Source organism: Macrotis lagotis, chromosome 1 (assembly GCF_037893015.1).
Source record: "Macrotis lagotis isolate mMagLag1 chromosome 1, bilby.v1.9.chrom.fasta, whole genome shotgun sequence".
Classification (NCBI taxonomy): Eukaryota; Metazoa; Chordata; class Mammalia; order Peramelemorphia; family Peramelidae; genus Macrotis; species Macrotis lagotis.
Window position 1 is genome coordinate 270,126,625 of NC_133658.1, and position 20,366 is coordinate 270,146,990.

General features: G+C 39.4%; 1 protein-coding gene and 1 long non-coding RNA gene across 6 annotated transcripts in view; one reads left to right on the plus strand and one right to left on the minus strand.

Annotated features, from left to right (window-relative positions):
- Positions 1-1,240: 1,240 nt before the first annotated feature.
- LOC141504977 (uncharacterized) lies at positions 1,241-12,881 on the minus strand. Its single transcript, XR_012473519.1, has 3 exons — positions 12,529-12,881; positions 6,381-6,686; positions 1,241-4,869 (listed from the first exon to the last, which is right to left on the minus strand). It is a non-coding gene; the product is annotated as an uncharacterized LOC141504977 (long non-coding RNA).
- LOC141504975 (proteasomal ubiquitin receptor ADRM1) overlaps positions 12,650-20,366 on the plus strand; it is a 163,941-nt gene continuing 156,224 nt past the window's right edge. For 2 of the 5 annotated variants that reach the window (XM_074210409.1, XM_074210411.1), the window contains exon 1: positions 13,195-13,364. The gene's annotated coding sequence lies outside the window, so the exon portion shown is untranslated. Of the gene's footprint in view, positions 12,732-13,190; positions 13,365-20,366 lie in introns of those variants that run through there. The other 3 variants (XM_074210410.1, XM_074210413.1, XM_074210412.1) reach the window with 3 other exon arrangements.

A 20,366-nucleotide genomic window follows, 5' to 3' on the forward strand; every position in this document is an offset into this window, starting at 1 on the left:
AGGGTGGATCAAATGTCTGAGTGACCTATTCCTGGTTGGTTTGGTATTTTACCCTCTACTAATCCTAGGCCCAAATGCACTTGCAAGAAAGTAAAAAAGCACCCAAGTGTAATTCTCATTCTATTAATTTAGTTCCTGTATTTTCCAGACAAATGAAGGCTACAAAATCAACAGAGGAGGTGGGAGTATGTTTTCATGTATGAGGGGCCAAGTCTTTTAACTCAGTCAATGGAAGCCCGTTTGGTGTTTTTCATTTAACTCTGGCAAATGATTGGCCTTTGTTATTTCCACAGCTGTCATTCACTGAGGAAGAAAGAAGTAATTAGTGGAGTCTTCCCTAAGAGTCTGTTGGTGGACTGTGGTGACTAGAGCTTTGAGTCCAACCTGGAGCTGCTGGAACGGTATTTTACACTTTGTTGTTCCCAGTATAATATCTGGTTCGTTTCTGGGTCTTTTCCTTTCTGCATGTTTAATCTTTCCCTGCTATTTTATTTTTATTTGTACTTTCTCCTTTCTTCTCCTGTTATCAGGCTCTGCAGTTCGGCTCACTGCTGAGGAGGGCAATGGGCTGTTCTCAGCCTACATTGTTTTGCTCTGACAGAGTTAAAATTAAACCATCCCAATCTGTCTTTCCTTCTCCTTACAATCCAAACACACTCTCTCTCTCTCTCTCTCTCTCTCTCCCTTTCTCTCTCTTCCCTTCTTTCTCTGTCAATTTTTGCCTCTCCTTCTCATTCTAATTAGACCATGAAGCCACTAAAAATAAATTCTCCCCTCTGCTCTTTATCCAAGATAGTCCTGTGATTGTAAAATGTTCTAGAATGTTTAACTCTATAGAACGATCAGAACCTCAGGGATATGCAATTCCTTCTACCCATCCATGATGGTCAAAAATCAGCTCAAATCTCATCCTCCAGGAAGCTTATTCAGTTCACCCACTCTACATTGATGATCCCTTTCCTTTGTATCCCCCTAACGTTTCCAAATAGTGGTTTATTCCAAATCATGTTCATTTGCATGTTTCTTCTTAATTGGTGAAACAAATTAGTTTTATGGCCTAGCTATGTTCTTTCTAGGAGAAGGCTTAACACTTAGGAGCAGCCCATTGTAATGGCAAGCCACTGATTTTGAAATAAAAAGACTTGAATTCAAGTTCTGACTCTGATACCTTACTGTGTGATCTTCAGCAGAACATTTAATCTTTCTGAGTATCAGTTTCTGATCTTTAAAATGGGGATGATGAAGAATTCATTTCAAAGAATTGGTGTAAGAAAAATGCCTTGTAAGCCTTGAATACAAACAGACATGATATATTGTTATTATAGAAGGTACTTTATTAAGTACTGAATTGAAAGAGATATTTATTGATCATTTACTGGGTAGTATAGGGGAAAGGATATTGAATTGCAGTCAGAAGATCTGACTTTGAGTTCTGGTTTTGCTACTTATTAATTGGGTGACTTTGGTTAAGTCACCTTTCTGGGCTTTAATTAATACTTATCTATAAAAATGAGTGGGTGCACCAAATGACATCTGAGCTAACTTCCAGCTCTAATAGTCTATGATTATATACAAGAAAAGAAGTCATAAGAAAAATACATGCTCCTTTATAGCAGTGGGGAGGGGTTGGTTCAGTGAAGGGGAACAAAAGATGGAACTAATTCTTTTATGAATCAAAAAATTTTTAAAAATTTTAAAAAGTGATCCACAAAATTTTAACTGAGTTCTGATCTGAATTGAATAATATAACTTTTTAAAAATCAACTTCATAATTATAAGATGAAGGAGACTTGGAAAGACTTGTCTCCTCATCTAAAAAATCTGGAGGTCAGGCATTAATGGACTGCAAGTTCAAAATGACTCAGTGAGATACAGCCATGCTATCATTAAGAGAGGCAGGAGTTAAAGAGGTGACATTCTTTGTCCTGGTGACATCTTATTTCTTCCCCAGCTGCACTTATTTTGGACTTCTTTGGATTTTCTATCATGCCCCTGTGCAAGTTACCTTCCCATCCTCCTTTTCAGCTTTCTGTTGTGTATTGTTTTTTCCCTTTAGATTATAAGTTCTTTGGGTACAGAAACTGTCTTTGTTTTTATTTGTATTTGTAACCCTAAGCTTAATACAGTGCTCAGCACTTATTAAATGTTTATTAATTGACTAATTGGTGAGACATCTGGAATATTGTCTTCAGGAAGAACATTAATAGACTGAAGACTATCTGTAGGAGAGCAATCAAGATGATGAAGGGACCTGTATTATTCATATCATAACATTTAAAGAAGCTAAGGATGTCTCCCACATAGAAGAGAAGACTTGTGTGTGATAGGGATGGTAGCAGGGAGGAGTGGGCATGATATATAATATCCTCAAGTATTTGAAGGATTTGGAGGGATTAGATTTATTCTTCTTGGTTCCACAAGGAATTAGTAACAATGGTGGAAGTTGCAAAGAAGCAAATTTAAGTTTGACATGATGAAAAACTTACTGACAATTAGAGTTATCCAAAAGAAACAAGTTACCATAAGAGTCAGTGGTTCCTCCTTTATGGGATGTCTTCAAAAACTGTATGATATGTTAGAGAGAAAAAAATTTTGAGCTGTGAATTGACTGAGATGCTTATTATGATCCTTTCCAACTGCTTTGAGATTCCTAGCTTCTATACTGATGATTCAGGAGACCACCCTCTGTCTACTCTGATGTCTCATCTCTACTTGGGGATCCTCTATTTCTGCTCTTTGCCAGTTTCATGACTTCTTTAAATGCTTTCTAAAAGTTCATCTCCTTTAGCATTGATTTATTATGTCTCTCTCCTTGTTCCCATCTTTCATCTGTTATCTCAATCAAGGATCAATTCTGTTGACCAGATTGGTTTGGGTTACAATTCTTTGTGCCAGATGCCCCAGCAAAGGATGCTAGATTATTGCCTTGAGGATGCTTTGTGCCCGGCTGTCTTGAAAACTGGCAAGGCTGCTACTATGCTAAAGTCACAGACTCTTATAGTAATAAGAATATTTTTTGGCAGACTTTAACAAACGCAGATTGTACAGGTCTCAAAGCCATAAAAAGAGAGAGATAGAAAGAAAGACATTTTCTGCTGCTATTGATAACTTGCCTTCATTCACGTGGTGGGTTAAAAACTAAAAATAGGCTTCTTCTGCAGAGAGGGGAGCAAATTGCTGTCACGTTGCAGATGAGTGTCTGAAAGTTGAGAAGGGGAAAGAATCAACCAAAAGGCCAATGAGTGGACAGCCCTGAGGAGTCTGGGCCATGTCATGTGTGTTTTTACTGATTGCCTGTCACCTCACCTTTAGAAAGATGTCTCCTCACCTTCTGAGCTGAATCAAAGACCTAGCCCATCCTTTGCCCACCCCCACCCCAATGGAAATGATTTAAATGTCATCTCCAAAAATTAAACAGTAGAACACAGTCTGGGGAAGGAGTAGGCGAGAAAATAGTTAGTTTGCAAGGTTGATTGAGAACCCCCTGTGCACAAAAGCCTGTGATTGGTACTGTTGGGGAACTGAAGGGACAGGCTAGATATATAGGGACCTTGGCAGAGTGGTTAGAGAATCAGCCTCAAAGCCAGGAAGACCTGGGTTTTAAACCTTTCAAACACATGTGATTTAGACAAATCACTTAATATTTTAGGACTCTAAACCAAGTGATTTCAAATTCAAATAAAAGTGGGTCTCTAAACTATAGAAGGATCCCTGTAGGCCATATATTGACTTAGTTTTGAAATGGAATATCTATTTTATTGTATTTTTATTTATTTTAAATATTTTTCAGTTACATTTTAATATGGTTCAGGTTACACTGGGAAGTCATGGCTACATGTTTGCTATCTCTACTCTAGGTAACTCTATAAATTTTAGAGAATATACCCACTGACCTGAGTAGAGAGAAGTTCCTCACCTAGGATTTTCTACTCAATGAAATTTCAAGCATAGTCCCTATGGCTCTTACATATCATTTTCCTGACAAGGCATCTCTGTGGGTGAGGCTTACAACATACAGAGTGAACCAGGTCCCACACCCATTACAAAGAAACATACACACCCAACAATGAGTAAGAAACAGCTGCTACTATTGCTCATGGTAAACCTATCCCAGGACTTGCAATGTCCTAATCTAGATGCTATAGGAATTCTCTAAATTTTAAGTACTCAGAGATCAGTTCCACTGGGTGACAGAGTTTAACTCATCCTTAAGTAGAAGTCCCAAACTTGAAGAAAAGAGAAAATTTGTAGTGGAAAATATCTAGGACCTAAAATCAAAGACCTGAGTTCTAGTCTTAGTATAGTACTACCCCATCATGTAACCTTAGATAATTGGAGACTTTCTGAGCCTCTGTCTCTTCATCAGTCAAAAGGGGATAAATAATACTTTCTTTAACTATCTTAGATGTAAATCTTAGGTTTACTGAAATGAAAAACCTCCCCAAGGCTGATCTTTTTTGATTGGATATCATTGCCTATAGTCCTGGAGTTTCTCCTTTTACTGTTCTCTAAGCTTACTTGATGCCTAAATATCTCAAAAGAGAGCTCTAGGTCCTTCAGCAAGACTGACTCCTTGTATTCAGATTTGTATTTGCTGCCACCATTCCTACTACTACTGCTGCTTTTAGGTAGCTGGGTGACAGTATCTAAAGTTCTGTATTTGGAGCCACGAAGACCTGAATTCAAATCCTGTTTCAGATACTTACTAGCATGTGACAAGTCACTTAACCTCTGTTGACATTGATGTCCTCTTGTACAAAATGGAAATAATGCCATAATTCATCTCAAAAGGTAAGAGAATCAAATGAGATAGGTTGACCATTAGTCAGGCAACATTTAGTAACTGCCTCCTATGAGATAGGCATAGTGCTGGGGATATAAATAAAAGAAAAAAGAGATAGTTATTGCCTGCAAGAAGTTTACATTCTGTTTGGGGGAATATCACCATAAAAGGGAGTTTGAAAGTTGAAAGAGGCAGGAGGAGAAGGTACCTCCATGGGGCCACAGAAGTGAAGTACAGAGAAGTCTGGAAAATCAGAAGCACAGGCAGCAGAAGAATGAAATATGGTCTACCCAAAATAGAGGCCATTGAGAGAGTAGAGCTGGAATTGAAAAAAGGATGTTACAGAGTGAAAAATAGTTGAGTGGAGTCTAGAGAGTCAAAAACATAACCAGGAGAGGAATGTTTAAAAGCTAGCTATTATTTCTTGGCATCTACTTCTAGAATGTGTATATGTGTGTAGGGAAGTGATGGTAATTAGAAGGTCAAATAAAACTATTCGGTCCTAGACTGATATTAGCACTTGTCTTCTAAACCAATCATTAGATAAAGATTTAGCCCTAAGTTTGGTTCTTCTTGTTTCTCTTTAGCTTGAAACATTGGGCCCAAGAATGTTTTTCTCCAAGAATATCCTTGAACTCATTCTGAGATTTGCCCATAAAATTTGGGCTTGAGCTCATTGCCCATTAAGAAGTTCCAGAGTCATCTTAGTCAGATATGAAACCTACTAATTGGCATGCAAGCTTGCAGTTATCCCACTTAATTACTATATAATGAGTCCAGTAAAAATGGTTCTTGTCTTACGTGTTTGAAGTAGGGAAGAGGATAAAAAAAACCTATCACATAAAGTTTTCTGAAATCACTTTAAAAAGCTCAATTTAACCTGGCACACAAAGTCTTCAAACTTCACAAAATATAATTCTCTCCTAATGCTATTTCACAAGATTGTAAAGAAAGCACTTTGCAATGTACTATATGAATGTAAGCCATTATTCTGTCTCCATTTTCTCATCTATATAAAGTGGAACAATGGAACTAGTGCCTAGCTGTTGGGGCTGTAGCGAGATTCAAATGGGATAACAAATATGATATGAAAAGCACTATGAAACTGTATTATGTGTAAAGTTGTGCAATGACTTTGAAGTAAGAGGACCATGATTCAAATTCTGCCAGTGTCACCTACTATCTGTGTGATCCTGAATAAGTTAATTTCCTTGGTCCTCAATTTCTTGTCTGCAAAATGAGAGAATTAGATGATCTTTGTGGTCTCTTCCTAGATCCATGGTCCTATGAATCTGAGGGCTCCTTCCCTCTGGGATATTTCTCTGATTTGTACTAATTGGGTAGGTTTCCCTGGGGAGACAGCTCTCTCAGTTTCAAGTTATTCTGTGACTCTATCCTATTATGAGCCTAGTCATCCAAGTGACAAAGTACTAAAAGGAAAAGTCATTTACTGAAATAACAATGTAAGAACAATAACTATAAACCTTGGGTATACTCTCCCACATCCATACACAGTTCTCCAAAGAGTGGGCACCTACACAGAGCACACTAGCAGAAAGGTGCCCTAGAGACAATATGAGATCCAGGAAATTCATACCTCCAGTGCTGCAGGGTCCTGATGTCCTTTCTATTCTCCAGGGGTCTTCATGTTGCTCCTCCTGGGTGAGGTGCCTCTGCTGGACAGATCACTCTGTGCCCATTCCTGTCCATAGCCCAATTCCCCATAACTAAAGTAACTGTCAAGTTCCTTCTTCCAGTTCTGTATTTTGACTCACACTAGGCTGGCTGTCTCCTATTGCAGCTAGAGGGTTTTAGAAGCCCAGAGTTTAAATTCAGCCTCAAACATATACTAGTCTTGTGATCTTGGGCAAGTCATTTAGCCTCAGTCAGCTTCATTTTCCTCCTGTAAAATGGGATAATAATACTCATGGTTATTGTGAGGCTCAAATGAGATATTGCTAAAGCCCGTAGTGAAGAGAAACTCCTATCTCTTCTCCCCATCTCCCGAAGATGTTCATCTCTGTCCTAAGGTTTGGTGGAAGGAAGCTTCATGTAACTGGTATTAAAGTGGGCCTACCCCCAAAAAAGTCAGAGAAAGGTATTTCTGTTTTTTTCTTTCTCCCAGTGATCTTTCTGGATTCAGAACCAGCTCTGGATCAGCAGGAAGAAATCCTCATATGCTAGGAAAACAATCAAATTAATGTAATGCTGCCATTTTGCTTGGAACCAACAAGTAGGAAGGGAAACCACATCACTTCCATTGTGGGGTGTGCTCTACTTGGGGCAGGAAGAAATGTTATTCCATAGATGAACAAATAAAATTAATGAAAACTATCTGCTATCTAAGGTAAAACATGTAGTTGCATGAATATCTCCTTGAATTAGTTGATTATTACATATATCTAGAACAAATGGCTCAGATGGACAAGTAACTGGCCTCAGAACTGAAAAGGAGATTAGATTGAATTGTATTTGGAAAATTACATCGTGCTTTTCACAATTCTAAACTGTTCCTTGACATAAAAACCCATTTTTAAAAAATCAATATTCATCCAGTGATGCCATATGACTGTGAATAATATCTCACAGACTCCGAAGTCTAAAAAATTGCAGGGGATCCAAAGGGCAATGGAGAGACACATGGAAGGGGTAAAAAGGCTGTGGCATATTATCAGTGACTTGAATGCAAGACGCCACTTTAAAGATAATATTCAGGGGCAGCTATATGGTGCAGTGAATAGAGCACCAGCCCTGGGGTCAGGAGTACCTGAGTTCAAACCTGGCCTCAGACACTTAATAATTACCTAGCTGTGTGGCTTTGGGCAAGCCACTTAACCTCATCGCCTTGCAAAAACAAAAACAAACAATAAAAAAAGATAATATTCAGGAAATAAATGGTCAGAAAAAAAGGGGTTTCTTTGTTTGGAGCAAGGGCTCACAGCCTGAGGATGTGCTAGCACCTATAGAAAGTTAAAAGATCCAGAAGATCCAGTGCATTGAGGAGATCTTCTATGAAGGATATGAGACACTATGGGTAAAGGCTGGAATAGGATGTGTAAGGACTGGAAGAGGGAAAGGGGTAGGATTAGAAGTGTATGGGGGCTTAGGTAGAAAGGGAGGATAGCTCAAGACCAGCCAATATGCTTAGCAAAGGCAACAAGGTAATCTCAATGTCTGATGTAAATCTAATCCAGGCAGTTAGATTTCTTTCAGAAATTACCTCCTTTTCTGTATTTATGTGCTATTTCTCTATGATGCTTTTTTCCTATTTATATTTTTTACCCTATGATGCTTTTGCTGGAACTAGTCCTATGACTTCCATCAAAATAGGAAAGAATAATATACTGGTAATACCCATTTTGGCTATAACATCATGTGAACATATGAAAATGATAGGATAAGGCTAAGAGGGTAGGACATCACTAGATTAAGGAAGAGTCTTAAATGTTAGGCAGAGGAGTTTGACTATTATCTAGTAGGTCATAGGAAGTTACTGAAGACTTTAAGAGCAGAGGAATCATGTGACTTGGTATTGCAGAAAGAAAACTATATTTAGATTTGGGAGATATGACTTCAAATTTCACCAATGATATTTTCTAACTATGTCGATCCTAGACATCATCTCAATGCCCTAGAGCTTCAATTTAATCTGTAAATTCCCCTGTAAAAAACAGGTATGAGAATATTTAATACTGTCTATCTCACAAGGACTATAGAAATGGAAATTGTTAATATAGTTTTTTTATATAAAGAGGATAAAAGGGAATGGTTCTCTGGGTAACAGAGTAGAGATACATTGGGAAGTGTAGGTGATATGAAAACAAAAGATAAAATATTTTAAAAATTAAAGGATGTTGACAGGTTGGAAGGATGCTAACAAAAGGGTAAAAGGGGTAAGGGAAGGTTTTTCTTCAATGGGGAGACTCAAGTATATTTGCAGATAAAAAGGAAGGAGGAGAGACCAAAGATATATGAGAGAATTGTTAATGAAATCATAGATATAGAGCTAAAGAAGGAGACCCTAGACAAAATTTTAATATTCTGAAAAAACTAGAATGATTGTTGAGCACAACAAAAATAATGTGATACATTACAAGGGAAAGAAGAGTAGCAAAGGAATAAATAATTATAAAGTCAGGCACTATGCTAAGCACTTTACAAATATTATCTCACTTGATCCTAACAACCACCCACAGAGCTAGATGCTGTCATTCCCATTTTACAGTTGATGAAACTGAGGTAAGCATAGGTTAAGTGACTTTCCCAGGGTACATAGCTAGTATCTCAGGTTGAATTATTAATTCAGCTCTGCCTGATGCTAGGTCTACCACTTTATTTGCTGTACCAACTAAGCTTCCTCCTCATGGTTTACTATGTACCTTCAGGGGTTCTTCACAAAAGTCTTATTAAATGGACAAGATAGGCATTGCTATTTATATTTTAGAGGTTTTTAGAGATTAAGAGTCCAAGGTTTCACAGCCAGTGAAAATATATGAACTGGGGCTCAAATCTAGGTCAGTTGTTCTTTCTATTATACTAATTCCAAGTGCAGGGTTAGGGAATTATATATCCAAATGTGTATTGGTTTTGGTGTAAGACAATAAAGACATGTCACCTCTTTGAACCTGAAATTCCTAACTGAGGAATACTGTGCACGGCAGAGGAGAGGAGAAATGTTCAAGGACTGGAGAGGGCTAAATGTTCTTTTACCTTTCCAAAAAGAAAAGGACTTAGTAAACTCAAGGTTGGTGAAGTTTCATTTCAATTCCTGAAAAACTTCTAAAATTTCTTATCAAATGGGGTGGTTTGTAAATATATAGAAAGGGAATTGTCAAGGGCTAACCAAGTTTTATCAAGAACAAATCATATCAGACTTTATTTCTTGTTTTTTTTTTTTAAATTTTATTTATTTAAGGTAATGGGGTCAATTGACTTGCCCAAGGTCACACTGCTAGGCAATTAATGTCTAAGATGGGATTTGAACTCACCACTGAGCCACCTAGCTGCCCCTACTTCATTTCTTTTTGATAGTGTTTCTAAATTGATAGATTAGGGGAATGTTATAGAGTTTACCTGAATTTCAGCACCCTGCAGGTGATATTCTTATCCAATTTGTAAATAATGCAAAATTGGGAAAGAGAATTAATAAACTCTACGTCAAAGCTGCAGACTGGAAAGATCATGATGGGATGAATTTAGTAAGATGAAATTTAACAGAGATAAGTATAATATCCTATATTTAGTTTCAAAAAGTCAGCTTCACAAGTACAAGCTGGGGAAACTATGCACAGACCAATATTCACAGGAAAAGGTATTAGTGAACTGCAAACTCAATATGAGTCAACAGTGCAAGATGGCAGTTAAAAAAGCTAATGTTGCCCTAGACTTCATTAAGGAAGGCATCTTGTCCAAAAAGAAGGAGGAATAGACAATTCTTCCATTGTTGGAAGCTTTTAAGTTTAACAAGTGATGGTCAATGAGAACCTAGTCCTGGGAGCCTGAAGCTGAGGGTAAAAGGCTGCTAAGTTTGAACAGAGTATGTCAAAATGATCTCCTTCCTGATGATGACTGAGAGAAAAAGTGCTGGATACTTCTGGATGGGGAGGTCCTAGGATCCCATCTCTACCTTTTAATGCTTAGCACATGGATTATAGGCTCAATTAGCCAGGGATATACTGACTCCTGGTTTATTTTCTTCATTTAGGACCAACTTAAAGAGCACAGCCTGCAAAGAGCACAGCCATGACAACCGAGAAACACCTCCCTGACATTTGACAAGATGAAGAGAGGACCTAAGCATTGGTAGGCAAGAGTTGGGGCCAAGAAAGGGCACAATTTACAAAGGCCCTTCAGCCACAAATGACTAGAAGTCCCTGGGCAAGTCATTTAACCTGTTTGCCTCAGTTTCCTCAACTGTAAAATGAACTGGAGAAAGAAATGACAAACCACCCCTGTTTGCCAAGGAAATTTCAAATGGGGACCTGGAAAATCAGACGTGACTATACAAGGCAGAATAACTCCTTTCTCTGTAATCCTAAAAGAGGCAAAACTGGAAGCAACAGAGAATTATCTTCAGATGTTCAAAGTGGGAAAGCAGAGAAAGACTGAAGGGCTGAGTATGGATAACTTCTTCACAAGAGTAGAAAATATCTCTCCCATTGCCACTCTTTACATTCTAGAGAACTGGGGAGATAAAACTTAGAGAAAAGGAGAGACTGTAATTTATATAATCAGCATGAAACTCAAAGCCAGAGGGCTAGCTAGGTTCAGACTGTACCTGCTATAGGATGACATAAAGGAAACCTTTGAGGTATGTATGAAGTGGTTGGAGCAGGCTTCATTGAAGAAGTCAGACGGTTCATAATGTAGTAGAGGAAATATAGGACAGAAAAATATATTCTATAATTAATCCGTTCTGAGATGGCCTTACTCTTACAACTGACCTCTATCCCATCGATCAGGGCTATAGAGGCACCTATGAGCCAATAGTTCCTGGAACTATTGAAATTATTTCACGTACTCCCACCCCAGCATCTACCTTACATAGACCAGGGACTGCTAGCCCCTATTACAAACAATGGTCCCTCCCTTAGCCTTAAAGGACAAGGTCTTTGGGGCTACCACCCCTTCTATAAATTAACAAAATACTGGATCCCAGCCTGGCCTGAAAGCCTTCATCTAAATATCTTTATCTCCCATTCAACTATTGTTAAAAGCTCACCCACTCCTCAGCTGAGCTGTGGTCTCCCTTTGGGGGGGCCAGCCCACTCTTGATGTCCCAAATAAAGTCCAAAAATCCTGCTGCTGCCGGGGTTGCTAATAACCTTAGGGGATCAGTCGCTTCCAACAGACTCAACTGCTTGTACTTTCTCCCAGTAATACCTAAATTAATCTTTTTTTCCTCCCTAAATTCTTCTGGGTCATGGGCTGGACTGGCAGGATTTGAATCCCAGCGCTGCCCTACCCCTTCTGAGGTCAGACCTTTGTGGGCCTCTTCTGTAAAATGAACTGTACAGGTTCCTGGAAGCCCCTTCTAGAATCCTGCGGTTTTGATAAATGCTTTGGGGGCAAATTAACCCTAGACTGGGCTCCAGAGAAGTGGGGATGGGGGCAGGGAGGTTCAATGTCCAGAAGATCAGTTGATTCTTGCTTTTGGACCTCAGCACAGTCCTGTGTGCTGTTTGGGGGGGGGTGAGGGAGGGCTTTGAGGTGTGGCTTTACAATTATCTCATTTGATCCTCACCCCGGCAGGTAGGGGACCCCCTCCTGGGTGGGCAGGGTCTGGAGGAGGGGACCTTTGGGTTGAGGAAGCTAGCAAGTCCCGGGCTCGAGGTCAAAGACTTTTAGCATCCTCCTGGAACCACTCACTGGAAAGGTAAATACTTCCCGGCCTCCAGTTTTATGTTGAAGATAAAAATCAAAGAAATTCGGCCAACAAAGATTGCATGGGTGTAAAACAAGCAGGAGGAAGCGCCCCAACCTCGCGGGGCAGAAAAGCTCTGTGTTTGTAAATTCAGAGATTGCATAAGCTTTAAATCACAGGCCGGTAGTTCCAGTCCCCAAACGCCGCCCTTCCCTTTCCTCTCAAGCCTCATCTGCATAAACCCGCCTCTCCTCGGCAGTAATTGGGTAACCATTTCGTTCCTTCCTCTGGCGGGGGCGGGACTTCAAATTCTGTGAGGGTGGAGGAGTAAGGAGGGGAGGTGCGAGAAGGTGAACCGATTAACATAATTCAGCCTGCCTACCCTCCTCTGCGAGGCGGCGATTGGCTGTGAGGCGGCTGACGCTTCGGAGTCGGACCCGGCGAGTGGCTGGAGCAAGCTGTCATTCAGTGCGGCGGCCGGCCGCACTTCCGCCTCTGTGTCAGTGGGTCCCAGGACTGAGGGGCGGGGGGCTGGGGGGGTGGGGAAAGAGAGTCACCGCCGGCTTCGGGAGACACCGGGCACAGGTGAGCGCTTCCCTCCCCCTTTCCCTTCCGACCGGAAGGAGACCCTCCCTCCCTCTTTGGTCTCCAAGGAAAGGCCCCCTTAGCAACGGGCCTCGGGCAGCCCTGTGGGTGGGGTGGGGAGTGGGAGACAGGCTCCGGGGCTCCGGAGTCCTCCCCCGCCCCCGCGAGGCCTCCATCCCAACGGAAGCGGAGGGAGCCGGCCGCGGCTCCGAGGCGGGAGCGCTCCAGCCCCGGCCCTCCGGGGAGGGGGGAGCCGCGGGGGGCGCCCCCGGCCCGGCCGCTCAGGATGAGGCTCCGCCGCTCCCCGCTTCCCCTCGCTCTAAAAACACTCGAGGAGCCTCTCTGCCCGCCCCCCGGGCCGCCCAGTCGTCGGCCGAGCCCGCCCCCGGGGGTGGGGCCTGCGGGCTGTCACGGGCCCCGCCGCGGGCCGCTAGGCCTCGTCGTGCCGCGGCTGCCCGCGGGAGCGCCTCAGCCGGAGCCGCTGCGGGAGGGCCCGGGGGCCCCCTCGCCCTTTCCCGGGGCGACCCAGCCGCCAAACCCCGAGGAAACTTGACAGAGGAAGAGAAAAGTTAAAGCCACCGGCCCGGCGGCCTCGGCCCTCTCCTCCCCGAATCCCGGTCTCCGGCCCAACTGGTAATTCCTGGGTTTTGTTAGGTTCTCCTCACGCGCAAAGCGGACCGAGTTCTCTCTCTGTGGAGTGAGCATGCGTGAGAATCCGGGCAGGTCGAGGCGGGGCTTTTAAACTGGGGCCGGGAATCCGGACGCGGGGCCAGCGCCGGTGAGCCGCCGGCGGCGCCCCCTGGCCCGAGGCCGGCCCCCCGCCCCGGCCTGCCGGCCCCCCGGCCCCCCGCCCCGGCCGCCGGCCCCGGCCTGCCCGCCCCCCGCTCGCTGTTTGATCAGTTAGCGCTCCGGTCAAGTGAGTAGCTGCTCATTTCCAGCGGGAATAGTAGGATTTCCTCACTGTCAGTGGGATTTCATTTTTCCCCATACAGGTCAGCAACTGGCATTCTTGGGTTTTCAATCGCGTACTCGAGGACTGCGAAGATTAGTTGATTATTATTTTTATTAATCTATGCTTAGTTGAGAAAAGCATTGTATTTCGCCATATACGTTTATATCATCTTCAGTAGATAGACATTTTAATTTCTTTTGAATAATAGTTATAATACACCAGACTTATTCCTGAAATACATTTCTAACAAATACATTTCCATAAGTAGCTGTAATTGAAAAAAAATTCTCCCCTTCAGTACTTCATTCTTTACAATATTTAACTTTTGCACAAGGAATGAGACGTGGGACATTTTATATTTACATTTCTTCCTTGAAAAGCTGACCCTTTGCTCCTCACAAGCACAAACCAATTGAGAAAAGAACTTTTTCCATTTTGAAGTAAGATTAAGGGAAATTGTGCCATTTGTTCTGTTGATTTAACTCGACCACGAAGTCACTTTTCAAATTTTTCCTAAGGAGATATTGAATGGGAAGCATATTTTAAATCGTGGTAATCTTTAACTTTTTTTTGCCACTCCATTTCAGTTGTCTTTTTTACTTTTTTTTTAAATTTTTTTTTTATTTTTTTGCAAGGCCAGTGGGATTAAGTGGCTTGCCCAAGGCCACACAGCTAGGTAATTATTAAGTGTCTGAGACAGGATTTGAACTCAGGCACTCCTGACTCCAGGGCCGGTTGCTTTATCCACTACGCCACCTAGCCGACACCATTTCAATTGTCCTAAAAAGAATTTTTGAAATGAAGGATTTTATTCATTTTGAGGAAGAGTATTCAAACCTCCTCACTTAAACTTCAGTCCTCAAGAGTAAGAATATGCTTTTGTTTATAGAATTTAGGAAAGGGAAGTTAAAATGAGATTACAGAGTAATTTTATAGTGATGTTAATTTGTTTTTAATCAGAGAGATTTAAAAATGTAATTGCTATAGACATACCAATCAACAAGAATTTATTAAATGCCTACTATGTGTAAGCACATTCCAAATGCTGAGATTACAAAAAAAAATTAAACAGTTTTATCCTCAAGGAGCTTACATTTTTTTTTTCAAGGGGAACATCATGTATCCATGTAAATATATTGTTGATACAATATATTTAATGGAGAAGGGTACCTCACCTGCCCCTTCTGTTAGGAGATGACTCAAACTGATTTATAAGGGAAATTCTAAGGGAAGGATGAAGGAAGCAGGGAGGGAGTCCAATCCAGGCTTGAATTAAAGGCACAGAGTTGGAGGATGGAATGTTGTGTATGAGGAATATAGTTAAGTAAGCCAGTTTGTCTGGAATGTAGAGTATGTGGAGGAAAGTATTGTGTAAATATAGAAAGGTAGACTGAAGCCAGATTGTCAAGAATTTTAAATGACAAATACAGGAATCTACTTTTTATCTTAAAAGCTATAGAAAAGGGGCAGCTAGGTGACTCAGTGGATAAAACACCCGGCCCTCCAGTCAGGAGTACCTGGGTTCATATCTGGTCTCAGACACTTACCCAGCTGTGTGTGTGGCCTTGGGCAAGCCACTTAACCCCATTTGCCTTGCAAAAAAAAAAACAACAAAAAAAAAAGCTATAGGAAGCTCCTGGAGTCTTTTGAGTAGAGGAGTGAAGTGACATAGTCAGACTCTAGTGCTTTAGAATATCACTTTGGCAACTGTCTGGAGGCTGGATTGGATAGGAAAAACTGGCCACAGGAAGATCAGTTTAGTAATTCAGATGAGAATTTATTAAAACCTAAGCTAGGGTGATGGCCATGTGAAGAAAGAGGAGAGAGAGAGATGTGAGAGATAGAATCAACAATATTTGGCAACTGATTGGATATAGGTGGAGTAAAAGAAAGTGGAGATAACAATAATAGCTAACATTTATATAGAACTTTAAAAGGTTTTGCACAGTGCTATACATATCTATGCTCATTTGATCAAGGATGACTCAGATTGGGAATCTGAAATGACTGGAAAAATGGTGCTGCCCTTGACAGAAATAGAGAAACTAAGAATCAATGCTAATTTCATAGGAAACCAAGATTGTATATTCTAATTAACATTCAGAATAAACACTCTACTGGAAACCAGGAGATAGAGAAAATCTTTTCTCTTTTGTATTTGTTTCACATTTATAAAGTTAGATTAATTATATAAAGAAGGCAAATTTAGATTAACATGAAAGGTTTTTGACCTTGGAAATGTAATATTTTATAATTACTTTCCTTGAGTATTCCTAATTTATAATACATACCTTCTTGTTTAGAGATACTGGGATGCAGTAAGACAAGTTTTTGAACTTTGAGACTAGGCTTGATTTTTGCCTTTGAGACATATCAACTGTGTGATCATGGAAAGCTTTTTAACTTCTCTGAGTCTTAGTTTCCCTATCTGTGAACTTGGGATAATTCTTGTAGTCCCTAGCTTGGATTGTTGTGAAGATCAAAGAAAATCATATATTTAGGGTATTTTCAACCTATGTGTAAATGCCATCTAGTAGTACTATAAATTGAAACTTCCTTTTATACCTTGTCATTAAGTTCATATTTCTTTGATCAAGACTAAAGTTTCCCTTTAAAATTTCTTTTTTAGAAATTTAGATTAAAAAACTTTTATTATAAATATTTTATTTGTTTTTCCAACTACATGCAATGGTAGTTTTTTTTTTTTTAGGTTTTTGCAAGGCAAATGGGGTTAAGTGGCTTGCCCGAGGCCACACAGCTAGGTAATTATTTAGTGTCTGAGACCAGATTTGAACCTAGGTACTCCTGACTCCAAGACCAGTGCTTTATCAGCTACGACACCTAGCTGACCCTGCAATGGTAGTTTTTACCAATTATTTTTTGAGTTTTACATTTTTCTCCCTCCCTTCTTTCCCCCTTCCTCCTGATCCTATTGATCATGTTGTGAAAGAATCAAATCCAAATCCAGATAGAAGAAAAGAAAACACTAGAGAGAAAAAAAGATGTAATCCATAAGACAACTTTTAAAAATTGAAGGTTTGGGCCTTATTTAAACTCCATAGTTCCTTCTCAGAATATGGATGGCATTTTTCATCACAAGTCTTTTATAATTGTCTTTGATTATTGTACTGTTGAAATGAACAAGTCCGTCATGTTTGATCATCATCCGATGTTGTTAGTGAGTATGATGTTATTCTGGTTTTGCTCAAGAATTTAGATATTATTGAATCTTAGGATTAAATGCTATTTAATTGCAAACAAAATATTTCCTTTTCAAAATAACTAGTTATTTTCATTTTTTTTTTTTTACTTCAGTGGCTCTGAATTATTCTGTTTCTTCCAAAACATGGTCAATACATGTGTCCTTCTGGATATCTAGGATGTTTATCCTTCTCAGTAGGTTCTCTGTAGCAAAGATTTTAATTTTTAGCTAATGGTCTAGAACCAAAAATTGTAACCAGTTATCTAGAATTGCAGCTTTGGGTTTATGTAGATCTGGTACAGTAGTGGAAGCTGCACTCCTCAGGGTTTCTTTCCCCTCTGAATATTAGTTTGGTAGGTAGGCCTCTACAGAAAATATTAAGGACTTTTGGCGTTCATGTAAGAAGTCAGACTAAGAAGCCCTTAAAGATAAAATGGACTAGGGGCGGCTAGATGGCTTAGTGGATAAAGCACCGGCCTTGGAGTCAGGAGTACCTGGGTTCAAATCTGGTCTCAGACACTTAATAATTACCTAGTTGCGTCGCCTCGGGCAAGCCACTAAACCCCATTTGCCTTGCAAAAACCTAAATAAATAAATATATAAGATAAAAATGGACTTTATTTTGTGGGGGACTCACTCTGCCAAAAAAGCAGGAGACTTGAACCTGAACCCATACCCAGTCAAATGAACTTTTTTCCTTTCCAGTAAGCCTCTATCTCTTCGCTGCTCAATTCCTCCTCCCATTATAAATATACAGTCATTCAGAGTAGTCATTCAGACTACTCTGGGACTGAGCTTCCCCATCTACCCACAAAGCATTTGCTAGCTCTTTCCTCAGACTAGCAAAATCCACATTATACTTTACCAAGGTCCAGGATTACTTCTTCACATTATGGTTCCATAGTTTTCACTTGATCCAAGAACTCTACTTGCCAAGGCCTCCACCTTTCTCTTGTCCTGTGGCAGTAGTCTTCTACTTCGTCACCTTACTTCTAATATCTCCTCTCTGAGATTCAGCCTCTATATTTGAGTCTAGAGGCTTGGTTTAAGAATATTGTTTAGGAGTTTCATTGGAGTTTCAACTTCTACTTTCTCTGAGGTCTCATGGTATCCCTGGAGAGGCATCATAAATGGTGAGATATCTGTGAGTGACCCCTCTTCTAATCTTCTTTCAGCTCTGCTTCTCCCCAGCTCAAGTAAACGTATTGTCAGCAGCAGTGATGAAATGTTAATTGCGATAACTTAGGAACTTCTTTAGGGATATGAGGTTAACTCAGTGGCATCCAGGATGAGGAAAATTCATATCTTGCCAAAGAGATAGTGCTTGGTAATTTATTTATCTCATCTATATTTATTAATAATCGCCCATGTGCCAGATTAAGTGATATTGATTAGAAATACAAAGATAAAGCAAAACAAAATTAGTTTCTATCTATATGAACTAATACAAAGTGAAGTGAACAGAACCAGGAGAACATTATACACAGTAACAGCAATATTGTTCGATGAAGGATTGTGAATGATTTAACCATTTAAATCCACATTCCTCAGTACCACTGAAGTACCAAAGTATCTTATTTTGTACTTATTATGCCTATTAGATGAAGGGAAGAGTAGACTTGGAAAAGCAGTAGAAATTGAATATATACATTTTGATCAGTAATGATATAATTATGTATTCAATTTTGAAAGAATTTAATATAATTAAATATTACTTAGCATATATCTCTTGTTCTCCTTTGGGAATAGGAAAGTGGGAAGTTACATCATTTATTGATTTTAGTTAATGTCATTCAAATTATAACACTTGATTGAATGTTTGCAAAGAGTTTTTCTAACAGTAATTCATTTTTTACAATTCATTCTCCAGTACATAATTAGGAAAGGATATGTACAGGAATTTTTCAGAGAAAGAAATCCAAACTATCAGCAGCCTTATGAAAAAAATATTACAAATTTAATAACAAATGCAAATTTAAATAACTCTTGAGACTCTACCTCATACCATATCATCTTAACTTTATGACATACAGTTGGTAGAACCATAAATTGTTTTATCATCCTCAAAGTCACTAAATTGTACATAGCCTTTTTCTGCATTTGCTTATAAGATTTTTATGTACTAATACATGGTCATTTTTTGTATGGATGTCATGTACTGCTGAGGAAAAGGTATATTTCTTTCTATCCCTATTTTTCTCCAGAGATTTATCATATGTAACTTTGTTAAAATTCTTTTCAACTCCTTAACTTCTTTCTTCTTTATTTTCTAGTTATGATTGGGGAAAGTTGAGGGCCCTCACTATTTTAATTTTGCCATTTATTTCCTCTTGTAACTCATTTAACCTTTCCTTTCAAGACTTGAAGTTATACCATTTGATGCATTTATATTCAGTGTTGATGTTGTTTCATTGTCTATGTTACCTTTTAACAAATTATAGTTTCCTTGTTTATCTCTTTTTGTTAGATCTATTTTTGCTTTTGCTTTTGTCTGAGATCCACAGCCTTTGACTTATTGTACTACTAGGTTTACACCCTAATGATATCAAGAAAAAAGATAAATACCTACATGATGAAAAAAGAAAAATGAGAGTTGTTAGAAGGGCTGTGTGCGGATGGGTACACTAAGGTACATTTGATGGAACCATGAATTGTTTATTATCCCCCAAATTGTATGGCCTTTGATTTAATGATATAGGCTTATACCCTAAAGGTAGCAAGAAGAAATAAAAGACCTGTATGTGGAAGAATATAGCAGCACAATTTTCCTTTTTTATTGAGTTTAAAAATATTTTTGAACTTAACTAATAACCCCAGAAAGGGCATTTCCATATGCACAGTATAATAGAAAAAGCTTGTGCATGAAACTGGATCTGTTAAGTACAGCTTGCTCTTTTTTTTAATATATAACTTTCAAAGCTTTTTGACTTGTCTCTAATTCTACTCTTATTTTTTTTGTGTGTGTATTTTTTTTTAAATAAGTGCTTCAGTAACTCTTGTTTCCTTCCTTCCCTCCCTCCCTCCTTTGTTTATTCTCCCCTGCTTTCTCTCCCATTCTACCTCTTAAATTGGAGAGGAAAATACCAAGAAAAAGCCTTTAGAAGTAAATATATAGTCAAAACAAATTCCTTCATTGGCTGTGTCTGAAAAATATATCTTAATTTGCATTTAGAGTCTTATCACCTCTATCAATAGGTGGATAGCATGCTCTCATCTTCAAGTTCTTAGGAATCACAGTTGTTTATTACATTGATCATAGAGTTTGTCTCCCAAGATTTTCTTTACAGTGTTGGCATTATTGTATAAATTGTTTTTCCAGTTTTGCTTACTCTACTATATCAGTTTATTCAAGTCTTCCTGTTTTTCTTTGAAACCATTCCTTTTGTCATTTTTTTATGGGGTAACAATATTCCATTTCATTCCTATGCCATGATTTGTGGGGTCATTTTCCAATTGATGGCTTCCTCTTTACAAAGTTTTT